This window comes from Bubalus bubalis, chromosome 10 (genome assembly GCF_019923935.1).
Source record: "Bubalus bubalis isolate 160015118507 breed Murrah chromosome 10, NDDB_SH_1, whole genome shotgun sequence".
NCBI lineage: Eukaryota > Metazoa > Chordata > Mammalia > Artiodactyla > Bovidae > Bubalus > Bubalus bubalis.
In genome coordinates this window covers 51,172,525-51,200,285 of record NC_059166.1, presented here as the reverse complement: position 1 = coordinate 51,200,285, position 27,761 = coordinate 51,172,525, and the positions used below count along the sequence as shown (strand labels likewise).

General features: G+C 39.1%; 1 long non-coding RNA gene across 2 annotated transcripts; it reads left to right on the top strand.

Annotated features, from left to right (window-relative positions):
• The first annotated feature begins 9,013 nt into the window (after positions 1-9,013).
• On the top strand, positions 9,014-25,303 carry LOC123327705. Of its 2 annotated transcripts, none has more exons than XR_006542381.2 (3): positions 9,014-9,069; positions 12,951-13,050; positions 24,557-25,303. It is a non-coding gene; the product is annotated as an uncharacterized LOC123327705 (long non-coding RNA). The 2 variants fall into 2 exon arrangements; XR_006542380.2 differs by lacking the exon at positions 24,557-25,303 and adding an exon at positions 14,054-14,802.
• The last annotated feature ends 2,458 nt before the right edge of the window (positions 25,304-27,761 follow it).

Here is a 27,761-nt window from a genome sequence, read left to right as displayed (position 1 = left end):
ATAGCCTAGAATCTATAATCCGCTGCTGCTGCTGCTAAGTCACTTCAGGCGTGTCCAACTCTGTGCGACCCCACAGATGGCAGCCCACCAGGCTCCCCCATCCCTGGGATTCTCCAGGCAAGAATAGTGGAGTAGGTTGCCATTTCCTTCTCCAATGCAGGAAAGTGAAAAGTGAAAGCAAAGTTGCTCAGTCCTGTCCGACTGTTAGCGACCCCATGGACTACAGCCTACCAGGATCCTCCATCCGTGGGATTTTCCAGCCAAGAGTACTGGAGTGGGTTGCCATTGCCTTCTCCGTGTAATCCACTGGAGGTTAATAAAAACAAGTTACTAAGAAAGTACTCTCGGGTTCATTTGGATCCTTTTTTTTTGACATCAGAATTTTCTAATCTGGAGCCAGTAGTATTTTAAAATGATGTTCCAGGTAATTTTACTTTGCTCTTTGCATGATTTTATTATAGCATATAGGGGCCTATTTCTAGGAAGATTGCATTTTGAGCACCAATATGTACTTTATTTTAAAGGCTCCATGTTTACTGGCTTCAAAGCAGTTAACAGCAGAAAATTTATCTTTAATAGCTTAAACTTGATTTAATCAGGTAGCAATTAACATGCCAGACTGCATAATCTGCGATTAAAAAAGAATTCTGGCATGCTCTGACCCTTCTCTTACCAGAGACACAAACTACCACAAGTTTCTGGTTAAATTTTATAGGTCAGCACAAGATGAGAGGAATTTAGTGGAATTTTGGTGCAGATGGAGCAATTTTTTTTTTGCTTTACTGTGAGTCATGTAGGACCTTAGTTCCCTGACCAGTAATTGAACCCATGCCCTCTATGGTGGAAGCATGGAGTTTCAAGCTCTGGACCACCACGGCAGTCCCTGGAGTAGTCTTTCTTTACTTACTTATTTAATTTGCATCACAATTTAGATTCAGTAGAGTTCCAATCATGATGTTTTGGTAATGTTTAAAAGAATGGAAATTGAGATTAAAATATGTAGCTTGAATATTTTTATACCTTGAATATATTTATACCTGTTCTCCTTTAAAATTCATTTAGGTGACAATGATGCTGGGAGGGATTGGGGGCAGGAGGAGAAGGGGACGACAGAGGATGAGATGGCTGTATGGCATCACTGATTCGATGGATGTGAGTCTAAGTGAACTCCGGGAGTTGGTGATGGACAGTGAGGCCTGGCGTGCTGCGATTCATGGGGTCGCAAAGAGTCGGACACGACTGAGCGACTGATCTGATCTGATCTGATGATACACACAATTCAATAAGATAAAATAATTTAAGGGAGTAAAAGGACAAGAAGGCTAAGGATGTAAGATGGAATTGGGAGTAAAGTGAGTATACAAAGTGTGTGTGCTTGGCACAAACTCTAATCTGAGCTTTCTTACAGTCAATTCAAAGAGGGAAATATCATTTAGGAGAATCTCAGAGTCTACAAGATAAGCAAAATTCAGTCTCAGTAGGAATAAAACTATTCCTGACATTGAGATCAGAAATCACTTACAGTTTTCTTTCAAAGAGAAGACACGAGATCATTTTGAATAGAATCCGTAATATCACCTTAACAGAAAGCATAGTTTCCTAGAAATTTCTAAAACTTTCTCACTATTGGTCGAAAGCATCATTTAAGATCAAATTTCAGCCAGAACAATTGCTCAGGAGGGAGAACTATGAAGCTGGACATGTACCTTCCTTTCTTAGTCTGGCAGATACTGGAGCTAGTGCTTACTGAGGGGAATTGATAGTGTACTGATCCTTTAGGAAGTCCTCCATAAAGAGCGCGCCTTTCCAAAGAACTTTTGAACGCTGTGAATTTGAAGTAATGTTCCCTAAGCTGAACCATGGCAATTTGTGTTTCACTAACAGCATTGCTAGGAGCCTTGGCTGGGTGTAGTAACAGCATCAGGTGAAACTGCCCAATCTCTTGAACACTAGCCTCACGGTTTATCATTATCTCTAAAACAAATGAGACTCAGCTTAAGATTCCCAGTAAATGGAGTGATAGCAACTGTACCTGCTTGCAGTTCTATTTTATTTTTAATTGACCTCTATTTTTGAGGCTGGTTGCTTTTCTGTCTCCGCTACTGGATGGTGTGAGTTCCTTGAGGACAAGAACTGAAGAGTTTGCAGATAAAGTGCTCCAGTTCTGAACAGACTGTGGGGACTTGATCCCTGATGAACGAGTTAGTGTTTCCTGGGAAAATTTATTTATCTTTTTGAAATCTCACATTCTCATCAGTAAGATAATGATAATAATGTCAACTTTATAGAGTTGTTGTGAAGATAAAAATGTAGTTAATGTATAGTGTTAGATATTATTGCTTTCCTTAGTTTTTATCTTTGTGGCATGAGAGCAGTGTGGTATAATGGATATTATACCATCTTCAAAGTCAGGTCTATGGTTGGGTTTGTGTGTTCTTGAACAATTTACTTAATATTCCTATTACTCCAGTGTCCTCGTCTCTAAAGTGGGAGTAATTGTGCTACCATCTAGAGTTGTATGGAGTTTGAAATACAATGTGATCACATGTTATACATAGGTGTAACTTTCTTAATGTGTAAAGAATTCCTAAAACTGTAAATACCAGCAACCCCATAAAAGATTATTAAAAGGCAGGAGCTGTTATAGAAAAAGAATAGGAATGTCCATAAGCATATGAAAAAATGTTCAACCCCACTCATAATATGAGAAATAAAAATTGAATACATGAGATACCACTTCTCGCATATGAGGTTGGTTGAAATCTAAAAGCTTGAGAACACACTATCATTTGCTGGATTCAGATGTAGCAAAAATGCTACAATAACTGTGGAAGAATATCTAGCAATAGTGACCAAAATTATAGATGCATTTTACTCTTTATTCCAGAAATCTCACTTCTGGGTATCTCTCCTATAGTTATATATATGTGTGTGCTCAGTTGCTTCAGTCGTGTCTGACTCTTTACGACCTTATGGATTGTAGCCTGCCAGGCTCCTCTGTCCATAGGATTGTCTTTTTTTTTTTGTTTGTTTTAGTTGAAGGCTAATTACAATGTTGTAGTGTTTTTTGCCATACATTGATATGAATCAGCCATGGGTTTACATGTGTTCCCCATCCTAAGCCTCCCTCCCACCTCCCTCCCCATCCCATCCCTCTGGGTCATCCCAGTGCACCAGCCCTGAGCACCCTGTCTCATGCATCAAACCTGGACTGGCGATCTGTTTCACATATGATAATATACATGTTTCAATGCTATTCTCTCAGATCATCCCACCCACGCCCTCTCCCACAGAGTCCAAAAGACTGTTCTATACATCTGTGTCTCTTTTTCTGTCTTGCATATAGGGTTATCATTACCATCTTTCTAAATTCCATATATATGTGTTAGTATACTGTATTGGTGTTTTTCTTTCTGGCTTACTTCACTCTGTACAATCCACCTCATTAGAACTGATTCAAATGTATTCTTTTTAATGGCTGAGTAATATTCCATTGTATATATGTACCACAGCTTTCTTTTCCATTCGTCTTCTGATGGACATCTAAGTTGCTTCCATGTCCTAGCTATTGGTAAACAGTGCTGTGATGAACATTGGGGTACATGTGTCTCTTTCAGTTCTGGTTTCCTCAGTGTGTATGCCCAGCAGTGGGATTTCTGGGTCCTATGGCAGTTCTATTTCCAGTTTTTTAAGGAATCTCCACACTGTTCTCCATAGTGGCTGTACTAGTTTGCATTCCCACCAACAGTGTAAGAGGGTTTCCTTTTTTCCACACCCTCTCCAGAATTATTGTTGGTAGATTTTTGGATAGCAGCCATTCTGACTGGCATGAAATGGTACCTTATTGTGGTTTTGATTTGCATTTATCTGATAATGAGTGATGTTGAGCGTCTTTTCATGTGCTTGTTAGCCATCTGTATGTCTTCGTTGGAGAACTGTCTCTTTAGTTCTTTGCCCTATTTTTTGATTGGGTCATTTATTTTTCTGGAAATGAGCTGCAGGAGTTGCTTGTATATTTTTGAGATTAATTCTTTGTCAATTGCTTCATTTGCTATTATTTTCTCCCATTCTGAAGGCTGTCATAGCCTGCCAGGCTCCTCTGTCCATGGGATTCTCATGGAGTTGGTTGCTATGCCTTTCTCTAGGAAATCTTCCCAATGAAGGGATCAAACCCGAGTCTCCTGCATTGCGGGCGGGTTCTTTACTGACTAAGCCACCAGGCAAGCCCATAGTTATATGCTGTTTTTGTTTAGCCACCCAGTCATGTCCGACTCTTTGCAACCCCACAGACTGCAGCACGCCAGTCCTCCCTGTCTCTCAGCATCTCCCAAAGCTTACCCAAGTTCATGTCTTTTGCATTGGTGATGCCATCCAGTTATCTTCTGTTGTTCCCTTCTCCTCCTGCCTTCAATATTTCCCAGCAACAGGCTCTTTTCCAATGAGTCAGCTGTTTGCATCAAGTGACCAAAAATACTGGAGTTTCAGCTTCAGCATCAGTCCTTCCAATGAATATTCAGGGTTGATTTCCCTCAAGATTGACTGGTTTGATCTCCTTGCTGTCCAAGGGACTTTCAGGAGTTATACATTATATGTACACAGTATATATAGTTATATGTACACAAATACAAAATGGCACATGTATAAACCTAGTCATTATGGCTTAGTTTAGTTTCCAATATCTTGGTTTTTCTATAGCAAAAGAGGGGAAACATCATGAGTGCCCAGTAATGGGGACCCGGTTCACCACACAATGGTGTACTGTGCAGTTGCATAAAGAATGAGGGCCTCCAGACTGTGAACACAGTGGGGGAAGGGAAGGGTGGGATGTATGGAGAGAGTAGCATTGGAACATATACATTACCATATATAAAATGGATAGCCGTGGGAATTTGCTGTATGATGCAGCAAGCTCAAACCTGGTGCTCTGTGACAACCTAGAGGGGTAGGACGGGGTGGGAAATGGGAGGGAGGTTCAAGAGGGAGAGAACATATGTATGCTTATGACTTATTCAGGTTGATGTATGGCAGAACCCAGCACAATATTGTAAAGCAATTATCCTCTAATTAAAAAGAAAATGAAAAAACAATAAAAATTTTACAAGGATTATAAAAATAATTAATTTAAGAAAAGAATCTCTCTTCTTTCTCTCTTTAGTTGCTAAGTTGCATCCAGCTCTTGCAATCCCATGTAGTCAGCCAGGCTCCTCTGACCATGGGATTCTCCAGGCAAGAATAGTGGAGTGGGTTGCCATTTCCTTCTCTGGGGGAATCTTCCTGACCCAGGAATCAAAGCGGGGTCTCCTGTATTGCAGGCAGATTCTTTACCGACTAGGCTATGGCATCCATATTGTGCTGATGTGAAATCTCCAGAATATATTATTGTTAACTGAAAAAGCCAGGAGCAGTGTTGTGCACGTTCCAAGCTACCTTTTATCTAACAAAGATGAGAAAATAGGAATGTATGTTTGTGTTTGTTTATATGTGAATGAAGACGTTTTAGAATGATTAAGAAACTAGTTTTGATTATATTTAATTAAATTAATTTTAATTATACTACTTGTAATGGATGAGTGGACAAGCTGAACAGGAATGGGGATGGAATTAAGATTTCTCGATACATTAGAACAATTTTAATACTTTATTTTTTAGTGAAGTTTCAGATTCGCAGCAAAATGGAGTGGAAAGTTCAGTGGCTTCCCATATACCAACCGTCCCCACACACATGCATAGTCTCACTCATTGTCAACATTCACCTACAGAATGGTATAATTGATAAATCTATACTGACACATTATTATCACTGATAGTCCATAGCTTACATTATGGTTTTCTCTTTATATTGTACATTCTGTGGGTTTGGACAAGTTTATGATTACTTACATTCACCATTTTAGGACAGAGTAGTTTTACTGTCCTAAAAATCCCCAGCGCTCTACCTATTCATTCCTTTATTTTCTCTAACTCCTGGCAAACACTGATATTTTAAACTATCTCCATAATTTCTTTTCCAAAAATGTCTTGTGGTTAGAATCATACAGTAAGCAGCCCCTTCAGATTGACTTCTTCCACTTAGTAATCTGTGTTTAAGGTACTTCAATGTTAAAATCACTGCAGATGGTGACTGCAGCCATGAGATTAAAAGACGCTTACTCCTTGGAAGAAAAGTTATGACCAACCTAGATAGCATATTGAAAAGCAGAGACATTACTTTGCCAACAAAGGTCCGTCTAGTCAAGGCTATGGTTTTTCCAGTGGTCATGTATGGATGCGAGAGTTGGACTGTGAAGAAAGCTGAGCACTGAAGAATTGATGCTTTTGAACTGTGGTGTTGGGGAAGACTCTTGAGAGTCCCTTGGACTGCAAGGAGATCCAACCAGTCCATTCTAAAGGAGATCAGCCCTGGGTGTTCTTTGGAAGGAATGATGTTAAAGCTGAAACTCCAATACTTTGGCCACCTCATGCGAAGAGTTGACTCATTGGAAAAGACTCTGATGCTGGGAGGGATTGGGGGCAGGAGGAGAAGGGGACAACAGAGGATGAGATGGCTGGATGGCATCACCGACTCAATGGACGTGAGTCTGAGTGAACTCTGGGAGTTGGTGATGGACAGGGAGGCCTGGTGTGCTGTGATTCATGGGGTCACAAAGAGTCGGACACGACTGAGTGACTGAACTGAACTGAACTGATGTTATTTTCATGGCCTGATAGCCATGACCAGGGATGGAACCCAGGCCCCATGCATTAGGAGCGTAGAGTCTTAGACACTTGATCACAAGGATTCCCTCAACAAATATTTTTTGAGAGCCCATTATGTGCCAGTTATGTTCTTGCCATATGTAACACACCAGTGAATAAAATATACAAATATCCCCTTCCCCCATTAGAGCTTGTATTGAGGGAGAAAGTGAAAGTGAATTCATTCAGTCGTGTCCATTCTTTGCTACCGTATGGACTGAAGTCTACCAGGCTCCTCAGTCCATGGAATTTTCCAGGCAAGAGAACTGGATTGGGTTGCCATTGCCTTCTCCAGGGGATCTTCCCAACCCAGGAATTGAACCTGGGTGTCCCGCATTGCAGGCAGATGCTTTACTGTCTGAACCACCAGGGAGAAACAGAAGATAAATAAGTAAATTATATAGTATCTTAGATGATAAGTCCATGCAAATAATAGAGCAGAGGAGAGTGAGGTGAGAGTTAAGTTTCTATTTTCAATAGGGAGGCCAGGCCTTATCATGGTGATGATATCTGAAGAGTGATCTAGAAGAAGTGAAGAAACTTGGCATGTTGATATCTGGGCAAGGGTGTTCCAGGCAGAAGAAAATACAAAAGCCCCAGGACTAAAATATGCGTGGCATGGCGTGAGATTCCACAGTTTCATGAGAGGTGTGAGCAGAGAAGAGAATGGGGGAGTAAGTGGTCTGGGAGGTAAAAGTTCACATCTGTAGAGCCTCATAAGCCACTGTGAGGAGCTTTGCTATTCACTGTAGGTAAGTTGAGAAGTTAGAGGATATTGAGCAGAGAGGTGATGTGATCTGACATACATTTTAAAAGAATCACTGTAGCTGCTGCGTTGAGAACCGAATGGTATGGGGAGAAATATGGAATCAGGGAGGCTAGTTACAAGGCTATTGAAAAAATGTAGGTAGATGATGGTTGTGGCTTGGACTAGAGGGTAGCAGAGGAGGGGGTGAGAGACAATCGCATTAATATATACTTTGAAGACAGGCTAGACAGGACTTCCTGATCTGTTGAATATGGGATATAAAAGAATGTGAAGAATAAAAATCACTCCAAGGTTTTGGGCCAGGTGATTGGAAAAATACAGCATCAATATTAAGATGGGGAAGAATGTGTGTGGGCAAATTTGGGGATGGAAATCAGGACTTTGATTTGGAGTGTGTTAAGAATGAGAGTCTATCAGACATGCTAAGTATAGAGCTTAGATTAGTGTCTAAAATATTAATTAATGCTATAGAATACTATATAAGTAATAATTATTATTATTAAAAGAAATTTCCCCACTATAATTGCAGATTTTCAAGTACATCCTTATACTTTTGTCCATTTTTACTGTTTTATTTTAAGTAAGTTAGGTTTATAAAAGTTTAGAACTGATATGTCATCCTGGTGAATTTTTCTTTTATCATGTACTGACTCTTCACTCCTAATGATGATTTTTATTTAAACTGTTTCAAATTATTGTGAAATAAATCTACCATCTTTTTGGTTATTTATTTGGTATATGTTTTTTACTAATTTACTTTCAATATTTAATATTATAGTTTAGGTATATTTCTTATAAACTGCACACAGCCCGATTTTAAAGTTTCAAAGCCCAATTTGAAGAATCTGCCATTTAAATGGAATTTTATCCCACTTTTATTTATAAAGTTACTAATATATTTAGTTTTGTTTATGTCACTTTTAAATTTTATTTCATAACAAATAGTGTTTTCTATTTACTATGCATTTTTCCTTTTGCAAAATTAAACTAGTTCCTTACTATTTATTTTCTCTCTACTGGTTTGTGACTAATACATTTAATTTCTATTTTTTAATTGGAAACTTTACATTTTAAACAGTTCATGAACGTTTAAATTTTAACATTTAATCAGAATAGTGTTTAATTTTCTCAGTAAGTAGGAATCATCTGCTGATACTGAGGTAGGAAGAAGAGCATTGGAGTTGCGAGTAGAATAGAGTAAAATTGAAGCCACTGTGGAGAGAGGGAGTTAAATAGTGCATCATAGTTGGAACGGCAGGTAGTGTTAGGAGCCTGTCTGGGTTGATGGATGTGAGTTTATTATTTTAAAATTTTATTTATTTAAAATTGTACTTATTTATTTTTGGTGGTGTTGGGTCTTCATTGCTGCTTGGGCTTTTCTCTAGTTGTGGTGAGTCAGGGCTACTCTGTAGTTGCAGTGTGTGGGCTTCTCATTGCTGTGGTTTTTCTTCTTGCAGAGCACAGGCTGAATAACCTGTGGATCTTCCTGGATCAGGGATTGAACCTGCGTCTCCTGCACTGGCAGGCAGATTCTTTGCCACTGAGCCACTAGGGAAGCCCTGGACGTGAGTTTAAAGTGAAAACATTCTACCTTATTTTATGATTTTTGCCAGCCAATATAAAGAATATAATAGTTACAGTCAAAAAGGTTTGAGGATTTTTTTCTAACAGCAGCAACAAAAGTATAAGAGGATAAGAAAATTTGAGTATTTTAAGACTCTAGTTGAAGTTATGGACTGTTTAATCAATATAAATAAGAAAGGAAAAGAAACACAGACTGAAAGCAAGAAGGTTAGTTAATGAAGTAGAGATCTCAGTGAGGCTGAGGGAGGAATATTTAACCAGCCAGCTGAAAGGAGAGAAGTTTGTGGGATATTTGAATAATTGATTTTAGATGTATTGAAATTAGAGAGTTAGAAAGTTTCTAGAAGATAGCTGGACTGAGACTGCAGAGACGAGGGTTTAAATGGACACTGAAGTCTTTCAGAATGATGCTAAAGCTCAGGGTAGGCAGGAGAGCTATTAGCCAGGTGCCACTGTCTTTAGAAGGGGCATAATGAGGTGGTTTGTAGGGGACAGCGACAGAGAAGTGAGGAGAGGAAATGACCCTCACACGACCAGCATTGTTTGATTAGTTTCATTTATTAAAAAGTGGAGGATTTATCTCCTGGAAGACAATGAAGAACAAGAAGGGCCTCAATCCATTCAGTCAGGGTTTTGCTTAGACATAAAATCTGATTATTTTGAAAGTTGGAATTTTATTTGGATGTGATGGAATGCCTTTGGAGTGTCTTCAGCAGAAGAATAACATGATCCATTTCATATTTTGAAAAAATGACTTGGCTTCCTTGTGAAGCATCGATTACAGTGGTTGAATGAAGTAGGAAGATGGTCTATTAGTGGAGGTGGACAAGAGGGTGGGTTGTACTTGGGTGGCAGCTGTGGCAAGGTGGGAAGAAGCCAAATTCTGGAAAATTTTAATGTTTCGTTTCCTTTAGTGACCATATCAATTACTCACAGGACACCTATCAATATGGACTCAGTGGGAGGGCAAGCTCCTAGCCCAGAGTCCAAATATAAAAGTTGATTCCAAAGAGGTAGACAACTGGCAAGGCCTTCTTCTGTTTGTCCAACTTCTGTCCAGCATCCCAGTGCTTAGGTTGCAGCTCATGAAGTTCAGGGTAAGTGCTGAGAGTGCCATAACCAGCACACAACAAGAATCAGTCATCCCAAATAATACGGTCTGAGAAATATGTAGCACTGGAGAATGTGAGAATAATGTGTTCTCACTGGAAAATGTTCATTTAAACTCATCCAACCCAAAGGTCCTCCTGGACAGGTGAACAAGGGGGCCCTTAGTCTTGGACTTAGCAGTCAACTCCTATTCACTTCCATGCAACTTCTCCTCAGGACCAGAGTGTGCTGAAGTCACCTTGTCGTCTCTCTTCTCAGCTTGAGCTTCCTGCTTTCCCTTCTGGTGACCTTTCTGTTTTTGCTGGGTCTCCTTAGGCTAGGCTTCCCTGGTAGCTCAGCAGTAAAGAAGCTGCCTGTCAATACAGGAGATGCAGGAGATGTGGGTTCGATCCCTGGGTCTGAAAGATTCCCTGGAGAAGGGAATGGCTATCCACTCCAGTATTCTTGCCTGGAGAATCCCAAGCATAGAGGTGTCTGGTGGGCTACAGTCCACTGGGTTGCAAAGAAGTTGGACACAACTTAGCGACTAAACAGCAACAACTGAAGAGTATTCCACAACATCTTAGGCTCAGTTCAGTTCAGTTCAGTTGCTCAGTTGTGTCCGACTCTTTGAGACCCCATGAATCGCAGCACGCCAGGCCTCCCTGTCCATTATCATCTCCTGGAGTTCACTCAAACTCACATCCATCGAGTCGGTGATGCCATCCAGCCATCTCATCCTCTGTCGTCCCCTTCTCCTCCTGCCCCCAATCCCTCCCAGCATCAGAGTCTTTCCAATGAGTCAACTCCTCGCATGAGGAGGCTCTCTGCAAACGTTTTTAACATAAAGTTAGGCCATTTCCTCACATATGATTTGTTTTTTTTCCCCCACAAATAAAATCTAATATGAGATAGTTATAGCTGCCAAAAGACAGTACAGAATTGGAGTTAGTAGATTCAGGGAGGGAACCAGTGGTTGGTATGGAAACTCTGGTGGGAAGAAGGCTCCTGGAACTACTTGTTAAGGCACAGTGGGATGCAGCCAGTGATGATAGTAGCTAATGAGTCATTTTCACCCACCAGGAGCATCGTAGTCCTCTCGTGAGCCCCAAGGGCTCCAGGGTTTACTTGACATCCTCCTTGCTGAGGTTCAAAGGGCCTGGGTGCTGGTTACATTGGGAACACAGTATTGCTGCTAACAAAACACAGCTACTCATTGCTCACTGTCTTTGCTCTCAAGCACTCAGAATCTGTCACTAACAGGTATTGTGATATCCCAGGTGGAAATTTGCAGAGAAATTCAGGTGGGAAGTAGATTTTGCCAAAATGAGATGTGATTGTGCTGAGAAGTGATGATGACCTTCGGGCTTGGAGTTGGTCTTAGGATTTGTGCACAGGGCCCTGCAGGAAAAGGACTGTCTAGAAAACTTTTGAATGTGGAAGAGCTGACAGGACTTGATGGTTTAGATGTAGTATTTGTGAGAGAGCAAGAAGCCAAGAGAATATTAGATTTTGGATCTCTTTCAGCTTTATCTTTTACAATGTTTTACTTTTCTTCTCTTCTGTGAAGTTTCTCTATATTTTGTGAGATATTTATTTGTGGGTTAATTAAGTTATGAGGTCTGGAAGAAACAGGGACTCATATGCTTTTCCACTGGGATGTTTCTAGGAATTTGCTAATCTTCTATTTCCTTGTTTGGAAAACTCACTTTGTAAGCCTTTTAAGATTAGCACATAACTTATAAAAAAATGAAAAAAAAAATACCTTAGAGACTGATAGCTTTACTGACTTCTCATTGCAGTGCAAATGCCAAATGTGCCTTTCATCTTTCCCAGTAAAGTGAAATTGTATTTTGAGAACTCTGGTACTAGTCAAAGAGATTGAGGTTAGTGTGATCTGGGAATCCTAACTGAAGAGTAATTGAGGTCTTGTGATTTTTCTATTGCATGAACTTAGGGAACAATAAGATACAGAAAAAAACCTAGGAAATTTGTCAAATGGTATGAAGTCTGAAATTTGATGAAATGCAAAAATGTAGGTGGCTAGGATTGGTCTGTTTGGAGAAGGAACTGGCAACCCACTCCAGTATTCTTGCCTGGAGAATCCCATGGACAGAGTAGCCTGGTGGGCTACAGTCTGTGGGGTCGTAAAAAGTGGGACATGACTGAGTGACTAACACACACACACACACAGCATTGTTCTATCTGCTCTCTTGAAGTTTAAAACTTTCACAATGCTTCACATGGACATTTTTTCCTGCTTCTCTATGTGATCATACCTCAAATCCAGGCTTTTTAGGACAAAATTTTTGGAAAGCTTGGGTAAACAAGGGGAATTTTCAGAAAAGACTAGGCTAGGGATTTGGCTAGAGCTGAAAAACCTACAGCCCCAAAAACTACTCACTGTGAAATCCTTAATTTACTTAAATTCTTCTCATAAGGGTCTGCTGAAAATCTCCCTGAAGTCATTTGAATAAGAGTGAATAGTTATGACTTTGGAGCATATTGAATATCCATATGTTTAAAACTTCCAAGTAAAAGTCATTGTACGTGAGGATGCTTATAATAGAGCAGTGTAATTTTTGTAGTCTATTCACATTGAAATAATTGAATGAACATCTGTAACAATCCTTAATCTAAATCGGAGGGTGATGTCCAATGTGAATAAGCTTTTTCAAGAAACCTGGGAATTAACTTAAGTATATGTACTCCTTTAGAGCAGTTACTTAAGCATACAACATGTTAAACATGAAAAGAGGGATTTTTTTTTTAGGACTCATGGGAAGAATTATGGTCTTACATCCAAACACAATGTACTATTTTGAAGCACTTTAAAATTTCATCTAAAAATGATTTTGTTAGCTCACTGACTGGTAAGTATCATTTGAAGTGTCTTTGTTTTTTTTACTGACCTCTAAAAATGCTCTCAATCAAAGCAGATTTTATTGTAGTTAGGTCATTGACAAGTAACTTTCTTGGTTAAATTAAAAAAATATGATATAAAAATGATAGTATCTTATTGAGGTGGCAATAACCCAGGTGAAGAGCAAAAGTAGCTGTTTAAATCACGGGCAGGATGAAATGAAACAACATGGAAAAAATCCTTGGATGGTTGAAAATAGCTGTTAACACTATTGTGTTGAAGCTCTCTTGATCCCTCTTGCTCAATTAAATGTCTTCTAAAATATTTGATTCATCTTCAGAAGAGAATATGAGAGGTTTAAAATTGTTTCCTTTCAAAATTGCTTTCCATATTCCCAAATAAATTGAGCATAATTACTACAGTGATTATATTTATAATATAAATCACTGTAATTTTATTCTTATTCATGTATTTATTCTTTGAGAAAGAATTGCACTAGAGTTAAAGAATTGTGGTGGTTAATATTAATATATGAGAAATTAGTTAGTGGTTATTTAATCAAAAGGTGATTTTTTTGCTATATAAAAGGCAGTTCCTCCCACTCAATCATCTTGTTTTTTCCAAGGTTAGCTGATCTTTATAACTGAGAGGTTGAATATTCAGAGTGTGGATTAAGGGTCTTTGTATAGCTTGTCCCCTTTTTTCCCTTGACTGGTGACATCATAGTGATGGTCCAGGCTTGACCACATATGCCAACCTAGAAATCAAACCTATACCATGCTATGTTATGCTCACCACTTCCACTTAATAGATTAAATAACGGTAACTGATGTTTTCTTAAAACATTTAATGACCATTTATACTGTGTAATATTTTTGTGTCAGACATTTTGATATAATTTATTTCATTAAATGTTTACATTTGTGACTTAATAGGGGTGTTCCAACTTGTGAATTAGTACAGAGTGACTTCTGGACTAGTTTAATTTATAGATGGCTTTTCCATTTATCCAGGTATTTTTCAAAAAATTATGTTCTTTGAACACTATTTAACAGAAGAGGAAAATAAAAGACCCCATCTGCTAGATCCTCATGTTCGAGACTATTCTGATATGGACTTTCTTTTCCTGGATGGAGGTGGGCAGGACATCAATAGCTCCGGTAAAGCACCACTTGCTTTCTTGGACCTCTATTTTCAGTTAATTAGTTTACTTTGGGACAATTGTAAAATGAGTTTCAAAGTTTTCCCTTCTTGCAGAGGCCTCCTCTGAACAATTGTCCTTCTGAGCATTTGTACAAGAAGTGAGCAATATATGAGGATGTTTGACAAGTGAGTGATTACTCTTCATTGATTTACTTCTTCCTCTGCATCCAATTGGAGGGATGAGGGTTCAGTGACGTTTGGCTCCATTATGTCAGTCTAACTTAGAAGTTTAGCCATGCATGCGTGCTCAGTTGTTCAGTCATGTCGGACTCTGCGACCCCATGGACTGCAGCCTGCCAGGCTCCTCTGTCCATGGAATTTTCCAGGCAAGAAATAGTAAAACTCAAAACATTTGCAAGCCATTTTGAATAGTTTAAAACTAATTGCTGATTCATGATAATTTTGAGCCAGAATGTATTCTGCATCCTCAATCTTATAAAGCTAGCATGGATTTTTTTTTTTTTCAAAGGGAAGAAAAAAATAAAAAGTTTCTGTGAAAGAAAAGCCTTATTACACAGGCTAATATCAGTTTGACCCTTTGATCCCAACGAACGTAAGATACAGCTTCCCAGGTAGCGCAGTGGTAAAGAATCTGCCTGCCAATGCAGAAGACACAAGAGACACGGGTCCCATCACTGGGTCAGGAAGATCCCCGGGAGAAGAAAATAGCAACCCACTCCAATATTCTTGCCTGGAGAAATTCCATGACAGAGGAGATCTACATTCCATGGGGTCGCAAAGAGTCAGACACACTGAGTGACTGAGCATAGCATGCACAGCAAGGTAAGATAATAAAAAACATGAAAAATATCAAGGATCAAAACAAAACATGAACTGGCTCATCAAGGTCTAGTGGCTCAAGCCACTTACTCATCCAGTTCCTGGTCAGCAGCTATTGCCTAGTGGTGGGGATAGGAGTGTGTGGCTATAATATAATATTATGGCTAACCTCTATTTACAACTGCCTCAAAATAAACTAATTAACTGAAGATGGGATTCAAGAAAGCAAATGGTGCTCAGCACCAGAGTATGTTCTCCATACGGGCAAGGACTTCACTTTGTTTACGGCTATATTCCTAGTGCCCAGTCCCTCAATTATATTCATTGAATGATTTAATGACTCTAAAGGTATGTAATTTGCATTCAGATGGACTAGGTATTAGTTATGGCAAACTATTTTGATTTCTATGAAACTCAATGTGCCTGTCCTTTATTTATTTAAAAAAATTTTAATTTTCTTGGCAAACTGTTGATTTACAATGTTGTGTTAGTTTCAGGTGTATAGCAAAGTAATTCAGTTATACATTTACATATATCCACTCTTTTTTAGATTATTTTCTCTTATAGATCATCACAGGATATTAAGTAGAGTTTCTTTAAGTAGAGTGATATACAGTATGTCCTTGGTAATCTATCTTATATATAGTTTCTTATATATAGTAGTGTGTGTGTGTTCATCCCAAGCTCCTGATTTATCCCTCCCTCCCCTGTTTCCCCTTTGGTAACCATAAGTTTATTTTCAATATCTGTAAGACTGTTTCTGTTTTATAAATATGTTCATTTGTACCATTTTTAAAAAATAAGATTCCAAATATGAGTGATATCATCTGATATTTTTCTCTGCCTGTCTGACTTACTTTACTTAGTAGGATAATCTCTAGGTCTATCCTTGTTGCTACAAATTTCCATTCTAGATATACATACCACATCTTCTTTATCCATTCATCTGTTGATGGACATTTAGTTTGCTTCTGTGTCTTGGCTTCTGTGAATAGTGCTGCAATGAACATTGGGGTGCATGTATCTTTTTTGATTGTGGCTTTCTCCAGATATATGCTCAGTCTCTATCTTTTAAAATGAGGATAATCATGCCTACCTTATAAGTTTGTGGTGAAGATGAAATGCTACGAGATAAAGTGCCTGGGGTAGTAGCTGGGATTCAGTGGGTGTTGAACTGACAGAGAGATCTGCAGAGACAGGGATGGCTGAAAAACGAGCAGCTTAAACATCAGATGTTCCTGTTTTCCTAAGGTGTACGAAAAGGACTGTGTGCACTTTTGCTTCTTTGTTAACAGCAGGTTTCGTATCTCTGGGAGGTTTTATGCAGTGTTGCTTCTAAAAGACTTCATATATGGAACTTATAATGAATTCTAGAAATAAGTGTATATAAAGATAGAGGGGCATCAGTATTAGATTTAATTTGAAGGATTCTTTCCCTGGAAGCAGGGCTTCCAATCTTAGGTTCTGCCTAAGGTTCTTTAACTATTCACAAAGCTCTATAAATTTTCACACCTGTCACTTTGACACTGTGAAAAGACAATGCCCAGTCAAAAAGTATATTGCTTTTGGCCTTGGACCGAGTGTGGCAGTTGGCATGACTGCATTCATTATGAGGTGTGTATTAGATGGCAAGTTAATATGTCTTTGATTAAAAATGGGGAAAAAATAATTTATAGAAGTTCAGTTTGGGGAGGGAGAGGGAGGATGGTTTAATAGAAAATAATAGAAGAATGAGAAAGTGGAAGTGTCCTAGGTTTGGCTTTGCTAGGTTGCCCCCATATCCATTCCAGTGATCTAAAATGTACCTCTTGTGGTTCTCAAAGTCAACTGGTGAAAATCATCTGTGAGGAGATTAACTATAACACTATCTCATTTCACCTTAAAAAAAAAAATCCATCACCCATATTGACTGCTTCATTTGTTAGAGAATATCACCTAAAATGCTCCTATCTTTTAGTCAAAGTTTAAAAATGTTTAGTCTCCCTGACTCAACACTATTATTTGAGTTAAAGTCTGTTATATTTCCTTCAGAGTCTTTCTTTGATCTCTGTATTCTGAAGCCAATGCTAAATCTAGTGCCACCTATTCAGGAATACACTTTCTACACTTTATAAGGAGAAGGTAATCCCTCCACCTCCCCCTGTCCCCCTGCAATGATAGTAGCAACTCTCCTATCACAGCTGGTGGTCTTATCTTCCCCACGGATCTTTGTGGTATTTCACAAAGCCCAAGGGAACCCCAAACCCTCACCATTCTGTGCTGTCTCCACTTTCTGCTGTGGAGTTCTTTGGGTTTATAACCCTTGCTTTCCTGAACAGCTTTGCCCCTTGTTTCCATGTTTGTATCCAGTTTCTAGACATATTTTTAAACTGGAGCTCCCAGTTGGTGCTGTCTCCCTAGCCGGCACACTTTGGGACCCAGTGAAGACCAGTATGCCCTCTATGATGTGTCACATCTCGCCCAAACCTGGCCTTTCTTCCTGTTTTGAATTCCTTTGGTTTTGGGTAAGTGTCCTTACTTTGAGGGCAGCACTAATATCGCTTTCTGCCATCCCCTTCCTTTGGCGTATGGCTGGGGAATCAGATAATGAAGAAGCAGATGCTGGGTCATCAGTGATCTAAAAGCTGGTGCCCTGAAGATCTGCAGGGCTTGTTAGGCTTGCATTGGCCATAGAGACAAGTGGCACATCTATCAGACCTGCAGCTGTCCTTATAGTCTCTATCCCTGCCAATACCATACAACTTGTACAGATCAAAATCTTTTCTCAGCTGTTGGAGCTTTGTTCTCTCCACATGGGACTTTGCCTTCAAGAAATCCAACTCTTTTCGAAGGTTGATGTTACTGAGTGATCCATGCTCCCCAAACACATACATGTACCCGAGTCTGCTTGCTAAACTGAACCATACAAAATGGTCATTTTCATAGATCAAAAATGGTCAAATAACTTTAATCTTACGATTTAACATAACATACCTGCTGTTTGTAAAGTGAGGTGTGTGACTCTCTGTGGGAGCCGTGAGAACTTGTGCTCTTAAAAAAGAAAGCAAGTTTGAAAAAGGTTGAGTGGCTCCTTGAACCACCAGAACCCACCTTGGTTCTGACTTGAGCTTCTAAAACAGGCAGGAAACGGAGGGTAGACTGCCTTTAATACAGATTTGATGTTAAAAATGGGAACAGGTTATGGGTTCAGAAACATTGCTACAGGACCCTGCCCTGACCAACAAGAGAAAGACACAGATTTATCTACTTAAATATTTGAAACCTCTAGTGATTAAATGTGGGCTTCCCAGGTGGCGTTATTGGTAAAAAACCTGCACACCAATGCAGGAGATGTAAGAAACACTGGTTCAGTCCCTGAATTGGGAAGATTCCCCTGGAGGGAAGGGCATGGCAACCCACTCAGTACTCTTGCCTGGAGAATTCCATGGACAAAGGAGCCTGGCGGGCTACAGTCCATAAGGTCGCTAAGAATCGGACATGACTGAAGTGACTTAGCAAGTATGCACGCACATACAGTGACCAAATGCAGCATAATCAAACCAGGCAAACTTGGAAAAGACGTTTACAAAGAGTTATTATTTTAGTCTTTAAAGAGAATACACAAGCCCGCAATAAAAAACAATTACCTACTGGCCAGCAGGCACTTAAAATATATTTTACTTCTCTAATATTAATCAGAGAAATATAAAACCAAAACTTTTTTGGCCTGTTTTTGTTTCGAATCATTTTATTTTTTTTTCAGCTTTTATTAGTTATAAATGACATGATTGGTTATAAATGCAGGTATTTGAAGTATATAATTGATGAGTTTCGACATATGTATATGTCTATAAAGCTGCATTATAATAAAGAAAATGAGCATATCCAGTGAACATATCCAAAGTCTCCTCTTTGCAATTCCTCCTTAAATTTGAAAAACAAAACCAGTGTGCCAAAAATTAAAAATACTGTTAAGAACTGGTGTTGGTGAGAGTGTCAGGGAAAAGGTTATTTTGTACACTATTAATGAGACTATAAATTGGTATAAACTTTTGGAGAAATATTTAACAAAAGTTTAAAAATTACATGTCCTTTTTGACCCAGCAATTGCAATATAGAAATTTATGAAATAAAGGGCATAAAAGTATAATAAGAATGTTCATTAAAATATTGCTTTTAATATAAAAAAAGAAACATAAAAACTAAGTGCATTTTAAAAATGGATTGTTAAATAAATAAGGAAAATATATTTTGAAAAATATTTACATTAATGAAGATATAATGTATATAAACAGCAAAATATTGTAATAATATAATAAGTAAATGAAACAAGATGAAGTACATTGTTTAAAAATGATTCAGTTTTGTAAAAATATCTATATATAGGTATAGTAAAAAATCTGGAAGACAAAAAGGAAAATATTAGTGGTTATTTCTTCATGGAGACATTAAGGCTGATTTTATTTTTATTTTTTAGAAATAGTTTCTGAATTGCATGGAAATTCTTTAAACTGAACATTTAGTATTTTATAATCTGAAAAGAGAAAACTATTTTCATTTTGAATGAGGTAATAGTCTTAATAGACAGCCTAGGGATTTGGGAAAACCATTGCAATCTATGAACTGTTATTTTGGCATATTTGCATGGACTTATTCCTTTTGATTTCATTGCATAATAGTTCTGTTAGTGAATAACATGGTGTTGAATTACTTTGTTTCTCAAGACACAGATCTAATTACAAAGTTACTGACAACACAGCTATAACATGCAGCTTATTTAGGCTATGCAATTACACAATTAAAATGATTAGTTGCAATTATGCCTAAATTTCCAACTTAAGGTTTAATTTCCCTGTGATGTGTAGCATCAGTTCAATTCAGTTCAGTCGCTTAGTCGTGTCCGACTCTTTGCGACCCCATGAACCGCAGCATGCCAGGCCTCCCTGTCCATCACCAATTCCCGGAGTTTACCCAAATTCATGTCCATTGAGTCGGTGATGCCATCCAACCATCTCACCCTCTGTCATCCCCTTCTCCTTCCCTCGATCTTTCCCAGCATCAGGGTATTTTTGAATAAGTCAGCTCTTCACATCAGGTGGCCAAAGTATTGGAATTTCAGCTTCAACATCAGTCCTTCCAATGAACACCAAGGACTGATCTCCTTTAGGATGGACTGGTTGGATCTCCTTGTAGCATCAGTACACATTAATATTTAACTTTCAGAAACTCAACTAAAGAACTTCCTATGGAATCTAAGAATACTTTATATAACTTCCAGTCAATGAATTAAGCACATTTGACTTTATGATTCTTTCAAATGGAACAACGTATCACTCTCTTTCTGAGAATTTCTTCTACTGTAAATGTTTATGGATATGATGAATAAAATAATTGAATGAATAACAAATAAGGGACTTATTTCTCCAGGTTAAGCTATTAGGAAAATACCTACTAAAGACATTTGCATGATTTTGAATTACAGTATTCTCTCCATAGTTCCTCTCATCTTTAAAGTTGTGAGTCGGTCATGTCTGACTCTTTGCGACCCCCTGGACTGTAGCCTGCCAGGCTTCTCTGTCCATGGGATTCTCCAGGCAAGAACACTGGAGTGGGTAGGCATTCCCTTCTCTCCAGGGGATCTTCCCAACCCAGGGATCAAACCCGGGTCTCCTGCATTGCAGATAGATTCTTTACTGTCTGAGCCATGAGGGAGGCCCTTAAATTAAAAACAGAGGCAAAATATTGTCTTAATTTTAAAAAAGAGTTTTCAGTAGAAAATGTACCTACACACATGAAAAAAGTTTTTTCTGAGACTGTCAGTAGGTTATTCCTTTTTTCTTTAAGTGAGGGGAGAGCTGAAGATATACACTGTAAGAATACATAGCTAGCTACCTTTAAATGGATGTGATCAGAAGCAGCAGTGGTGACAGTCTCTAGGTCCATCCGCGTCTGTACAAACGACTGAATTTTGTTCCTTGTTATGACCGAGTAATACTCCATTGCATATGTGTACCGCACCTTCTTATTCCCTCCCATGTTGATTGACATTTAGGTTGTTTCCACACTGAAGAAAGTCAGAAAGGGAAAAACAAGTGTATTTTAATACAAATATGTGAAATCTGAAAAACTGGTATAGATGATCTTATTTATAAACCAGAATTAGAGACACAGACATAGACAACAAGCATATGGATCTCATGGATTCTCTTTTGCCTATGATGAGCATTACATTCTGGCTAATGAGTATTCAATAATGAAGTTGTTTTCTTTCTCTTCAGTTTTTGTGGAGAGGTTTTCTCGGTTAGGAAGAGATTTTGTTTTTAATTATATTTCCCAAATACTTGGAACACTCTACAGACTGGATCCAACAACCAATCCTTTGCCCAGTCTCTGAGTAAATGACTACATTATCCTTCTTCCTACTGGCACAGGCCAGCTGCTGAGTTTTGCCTTGCTGCATAAAAGCCCCAAGGCAAGTGAACATTATGGAGGTTTGAATGTGAAACAGGAAAGAAGGCGTCAGGGCACAACATTTAAAAGCAGCCATAGAAGCAGCTAGGTCCAAGATGGTGGAATATTCAACTTCCAGCAGACCTTGAGCCTCATCATAAGTTCATCGTAATATGTTAGCATGCTAAATTATACACCCACCAGTGCCATGACAGTTCTGAGTCTGACCATAAAAAGCCAAAAAGTGGGTGGTGGCCCAATTCCTGGAAATCCCCACCACTTCCCCAAAATAATAGGAATAATCCTCCCAGGCCATAAATACTAACTACCCCATATTTCGAAGCTCTCTCTTACCTTCTGAAATGGCCTACACTCTACCTGTGGGGTGTGTTTCTGTCTAAATAAATCTACTTCTTACCTATCACTTTGTCTCTCACTGAATCGTTTCTGTAATGAGACATCAAGAAACTCAAATTTACCAGCAACTAATGGGAAGGGATGAAGACATGTGACTTGGAGAACAAAATTGAAATCTATGTGACAGTAAGAAATACTGGAAGAAATCGGAGTTTGTGTTGACAATTAGTCTTTTAGGGACAAATAAAAATTAAAAATAAACTTAATTTTATTGGGAATAATTGAAGAAACTTTTCCCTCCTCCTTTATCTTAGAACATTCACTTTAAAAAATTCTAAGTACTTTCTCCTCTCTTTGAAAAGTATGTACATCTTTTTGGAGACTGTGTAGGGCTTTTTGTTAGCTATATGATCCTGGAATATCTTTCTCAAGGTTTTGGGAGCCATCTCTTTGAAAGTAAACATCAAGCAGATAGCTTCTCCCCAGTTTCTGAGGGAGGGTAGGAGCCCAACTGCAGCGGGCACCTTGCTCCAAGTTGCTTCTGTCATAAAAATATGAGAAATTTGTTTCTTCTTTGGATAAAGTATTTTCTTTATCTACTGGAAGAGGATTTCTAGGGTGGGAGATGATTTTTTATTTTTAATTTTATTTCCCTGACATTATCAAATATGGCCTAGTTACCCACATATGGAGGACCCTGAGTAAATATTTTGAATTTTGTCTTTGTAATTGCCAACTGTAGTCTACCTTAGAAGTATCCTCTCTGGTAATTCCCACACTTCTTAGACATCCAGGTTGCTTGCTTTCTAATAATCTATTTGTTTTATTCTGTAAAGTAATGAAGCCACTGCTAATAATCAACCCAAGGCCACATGGTGTTTAGAAAATTCTTATATTATGGATGCCATCTGTTTTTCTTCTAATCAATGGTTTCATTTACCCCAATGATGTTGTAGATGTGTGAATTTAAATGAAATTTTGAGAAGTAGGACAGTGGCAATAGTGAGAATTTAAATGGCTTTTTACTGCTTAGAAATTACATCAGTTGCAGGGTAAGATATGGATTTTGTCTTGTTTACATTCAACAAAGACTTATAGTACCCTAGCCCAGTGATTGCTTTGAAAATACAACTCAAATATTATTTTATAGGTAGATAATTAAAAATGGATTTAATTTGCATAATTAATCACATTTTACTCTCCTCCCTCTACCCCAATGGCTCAGTGGCAAAGCATCTGCCTCCTTTGAAATGCAGGAGATGTGGGTTTGATCTCTGGGTCAGAAACATCCCCTGGAGAAGAAAATGGCAACCTATTCCAGTATTCTTGCCTGGGAAATCCCATGGATAGTGGATCCTGGCAGGCTATAGTTCAAGGGGTCACAAAGAGTCAAACATGACTTAGTGACTAAATCACCACCATCCCTTTACCTAAGATAAATTATCAAGAACCTGAGTTTTTTTTTTTTTTACAGAAGGAGGAAGTTGTGTGGTGATGCTAGGTTAATAGCGAATAATCTTTCCTAGTAAGCTACCATGGTCAGAGGCAACAACAATTATTATCCAGAAGCCCTTCTATTTGTTTTTAGAAAGCTAACTTTGAATAAACATAGTTCCTATATCTTCTTTGCATTTCCTAAGCTTTCTGAGGTATAAAAAAGCTTCTACTGCTGAAACTTGGCAAATGTCAAAGGAAAGCGGTGGAATACCTGAGTAAATCAGAGCTTGATATATGTAGAGAGAACCACTGTCAACCTTAGTGTTTGGGAGTCAATGGTTTTTAACATGGCCTTGGTAGCTTTCGAAGATCAACAGAAGACACTTAGTCTTATTCATCACAGGCCAGAATGAGAGCATGCCAGGGGCTGATAGCCTCTTTATCTTTAGGTGTTATTTGGAGTCCTAGTCATGTTTGGCTTATTATTGGACTCTCCTCTTTCGGATGACAGAAAGATGATCGCACCCTCCTACCACAGAGTCCTGACTGTTCTTATTTGAGAACCTGTGTGAACTAGGCCAGTTTATGTATAAATGGACTCTAAGACACCTTTGTGATTATTGTCACCAAATGTTCAAAGCTTCCAAGTGAATAGTAGTCACTGGACTGGAACAGCAAATAACCACTAAGGAAATGTGAGTCTGATCTTAAAACGAACTGAGTTCCTGCTGCAAAGCTCAGAATGTAGTAAGGTGATGGCCAACAGAATTCCAATTATCCATGAGTATTTCATTCTATTTCTTACTCAGAGAAAGGCATAGGGGCACTTTAGACAAATGGAGAAGGGTTGGGGAGGAATAGAAAACAAAGGAAAAAGTCCAGTCTGCTAGGAGAAATGTATTTGTGATTTCTACTTTTCCCCCCAGAGCCTTGAGTAACAAGAGTCTCTGTCATTTAAAGCTATTTCTGATTGCAGCAGATAATAGTTTTGTAAACCTAATTTACAGTTCCTTCCTATTGTTGCCATTAATATTGAAATCAAAGGTGGAATTCATCAGGGCCTTCTGACATGAGTTGACATAGTATTGGAACAGATTTTGACATAAAAAGGAGCATGTTGTAATCACCTTCAGCTAAGTATTACAGGAATAGTTCTTTATCACTTTATTCACAGAATCTATCGATGGGCTCATTTCTTGGCTTGATGTATCATGCACATTTGTAAATGGACAGAATGAAAAGCAACCAGGTCACGAAGAACAAAGGTTCTTAGTAAGCTATTAAGCTTTCTTCACACTCTTTATTTACAGGTGCTTTTGTTTCTGAGCATGACTTTGTTTATATAATGAAGAAAGAAGTCAAGGAAAATTTGAAATATCTACTATCCTTATTTAAATCATAATCTACTGATTAATGCCTTTGACTATCATTTAAAATTGGAGACACCAAGATTTTATATTTCTGAATAAAAGCAAAATGTTCCATCAGTGATTGGACTATAATGCTGAATGAGCAAAACATTTTGTATAAAAGGATGAATGTGATTAAGTAGTAATAATAGTTGTTGGAAATAGAGTTTTTCTGTGCAGATCATAAGAATTTTGCTATTAGATTTGTCAATGAGGAGTTAGGCATTTCTTCTTGACTAAGTTTTCTTATTAAGTTAAACTTGGTTTTTAGAACCTGCTGATTATCCTGCTCAGCTGAAGTATCTTTGATGCATCTTTATTATTCATCTTTATTTGCCTTCCCCCATCTCTCCATGTTTGTTTTTTAAAATGTGAATAACCTCTTGTAGAAATTCAATTCTTTCTCTCATCACTAAAATGAAACAAACAAAAAATGCAAAATAAATGTACCAAACACACACAAAAAACTTCACCGCAATTTCTGCTTTGCCTCTCATTCTCTTAACTTTAGCTCCTGTAAGGAAAGGTTGTCTGCCATGGAGAAGGAAGAATTCATTACACTTTGATTCTCAGTCATTTGGGGGGACACTGGTGGTCTGAGAAATCTTCACAGAGATGTATTTTATTTCTCTTGCCTATTAGTGACCATGATACGCATTTTAAAATTAATTTTTATTGGAGTATAGTTGCTTTACAATGTGTTAGTTTCTGCTGTACAGCAAAGTAAATCAGGTCTATGTATACATATATCCCCTCTTTTTTGGATATGTGTCCCACTGAGGACACCACAGAGCATTGCATAGACATAATATGCATTTTTTTCACTCAACATAAATCAAGTGATTTCTTATGATAGTCTCATTTAAAGTTATACCATTTTCCCTAGTCTCAGTGGGGATTTTGCTTGGCTGATTTGTTGTTTTTGGTGGAGATGAGGTTTCAAATGAAAAGAAAGGTGACCCTCAGAAGACATCAAGAGGAACTAGTGGTCTGGCCTCTGTCACAGGGCTCTTCTTGAGTATTTCTTTGGTGAACTTATCAGAAAGTGGCCTTCAGCCTTAAAGGGTTAGAAGCCTGACTTGTCAGTACCCCCTAGAATAGGTTAGTTTTTCAAGGGTGAGTGTGTAGTAACCAAGTTCTGAACAGTAATTCATAATAAAAAATTCCAATTGATTGAGTTGTATAATAAATGACAAGGGCCACATATCACAGAATGTTTCTGTTGCCATGGCTTATACATTCTCTCATATACTCGAGGCAACTGGCTGGCAGGTACCTGATGTCTAGCAGAAATATAGTCAGCAGGAAAGGGCTGCTCTGTTGGTGTTTCTGTACTCACTGTGGTCTATCTCTAGCTCTCAGGAATAGGTTTGAGAAGAGTACTTTTGTAGGGGAAACAGGTACTTGTGCTAATCCCTGCAGTGGGACCTGGTGTGGGGTGGAAGAGCCTCATCAATACCTGCTCATCCAAATTTGGATAAAAATCTGGATCAGCCTCACAGATACATTCTATCTCAGGTTACAAAGATGTAGCAGTGGGTGTCTGGGTGATTCCAGCTCTAGTTTGTCTCTTAAGTCACACTGACAACTGGTCACAGCTGAAATCCTTGGGTCTTCCTTTTCTATTCTCCCTTGTGTTTTCTTTCTCTGTTCTGTATTATATCTCCTGTTTTTTGCATCCCATTTCTTTTTTTGTCTCTCTTGGTTTTTTTTTTTATTCATTGTGGTAAAGTACATCCTTAAAGAACTTCTTAAGAATGGGTCGTGGGTGACAAATACTTTGATACCAAGCATATATTAAAAACATTTTTGAGGAGAACAAGATGGCAGAGGAATAGATGGGCATGGAGTATATCTCTCTCCACAGATACATCAGGAATACACCTTCAGACACAGAAGTGCATGCAGAACACCAGCTGAGAGTGGACAGGAGTACCTGACCAGTGGCAAAGAATATGTAGAACCCCACAAACTCGGTAGGATGAAGGAACTAGGGGGGAAAGCCTGCCCTTGGCATGTGGGGGAACTGAAGCAGGGGTCTGATCCCCACATTGGGGCAATTGTCTGAATCAGAGGAGAAACATTTAAGGCTGAGAGTGAAGCAGCTGATCTGGGGCAGCCTAAATGGAATGAGAATCAGACAGTCCTTGCTGCAGCCATACATACCCCAGACAGTGCAGTGGCTGGGAGCTGGAGTTTAGGGATTGTGGAGCAATCCCCGGGCAGGATTGCTGTAGACTGAGGAAAGACACGGAGAGATGGATCAAAGGGATGTGAAGGAGGAGATGGTGGTGGGAAAAGCCTGTGGAGGAAAGCCCGGCAGCCGTGGAAGCGAGGCGATATGCCCAGTCATGCATAGGGGTGGAGCCATCACCATAGCCTCTCTCCCCGGACACACCAGCACTGGCAGCTGAGCAATAGAGAGGCTGGCCCATCAAACACCTGAGGCACTGAACTACAGAGGAGGACCCCATCCAGGGAGCCCGTCTATGTGCCTGAGGCACCAAACAACAGAGAGGGACCCCAGGCCAGGAAGCCCTCTACGTGCCTGAACGGGTGGAGCTACAGAGAAACACTGGCCAAAGAGGCCTTCTGATCATCAGCTACAAGAGGTGAAAAAAGACTCTGATAGGGCATAATTCCCGCAGCAGAGGCAGTCCATGTCCCTGCACACTTGGTGCTGCCAGGGTCCCTGCAAGCCAAGCAGCTGCACTATCTTCACACTCAGCTCTCACTGGGGCAGAGCTGCCATAGGCTAAAAATGTCTTGCGTCTATGCGCGTAGGGTTGCTTTGGCAGTGTCTGACTTTGTGACCCTGTAGACTGTGGCCTGCCAGGCTTCTCTGTCAGGGAGGGGGGGTTCTCCAGGCAAGAATACTGGAGCATATTGGCCAATACTGGCTGCCATTCCTTTCTAGAGCACTATATTTCCTGCTGCGCTAGATGCCAACTCCCCTGAGTATCTGGTGCTGCCAGAACCCGTGTGACTCAAGCAGCTGCACCACCTCCACACCTGCTCTTCACAGGGGCAAACCCAAGTTCTTCAGGGCAGCCTCAGGAGCGAATCCCAGTTAACAACCCATATGCAGAGGTGGATATAAAACCAC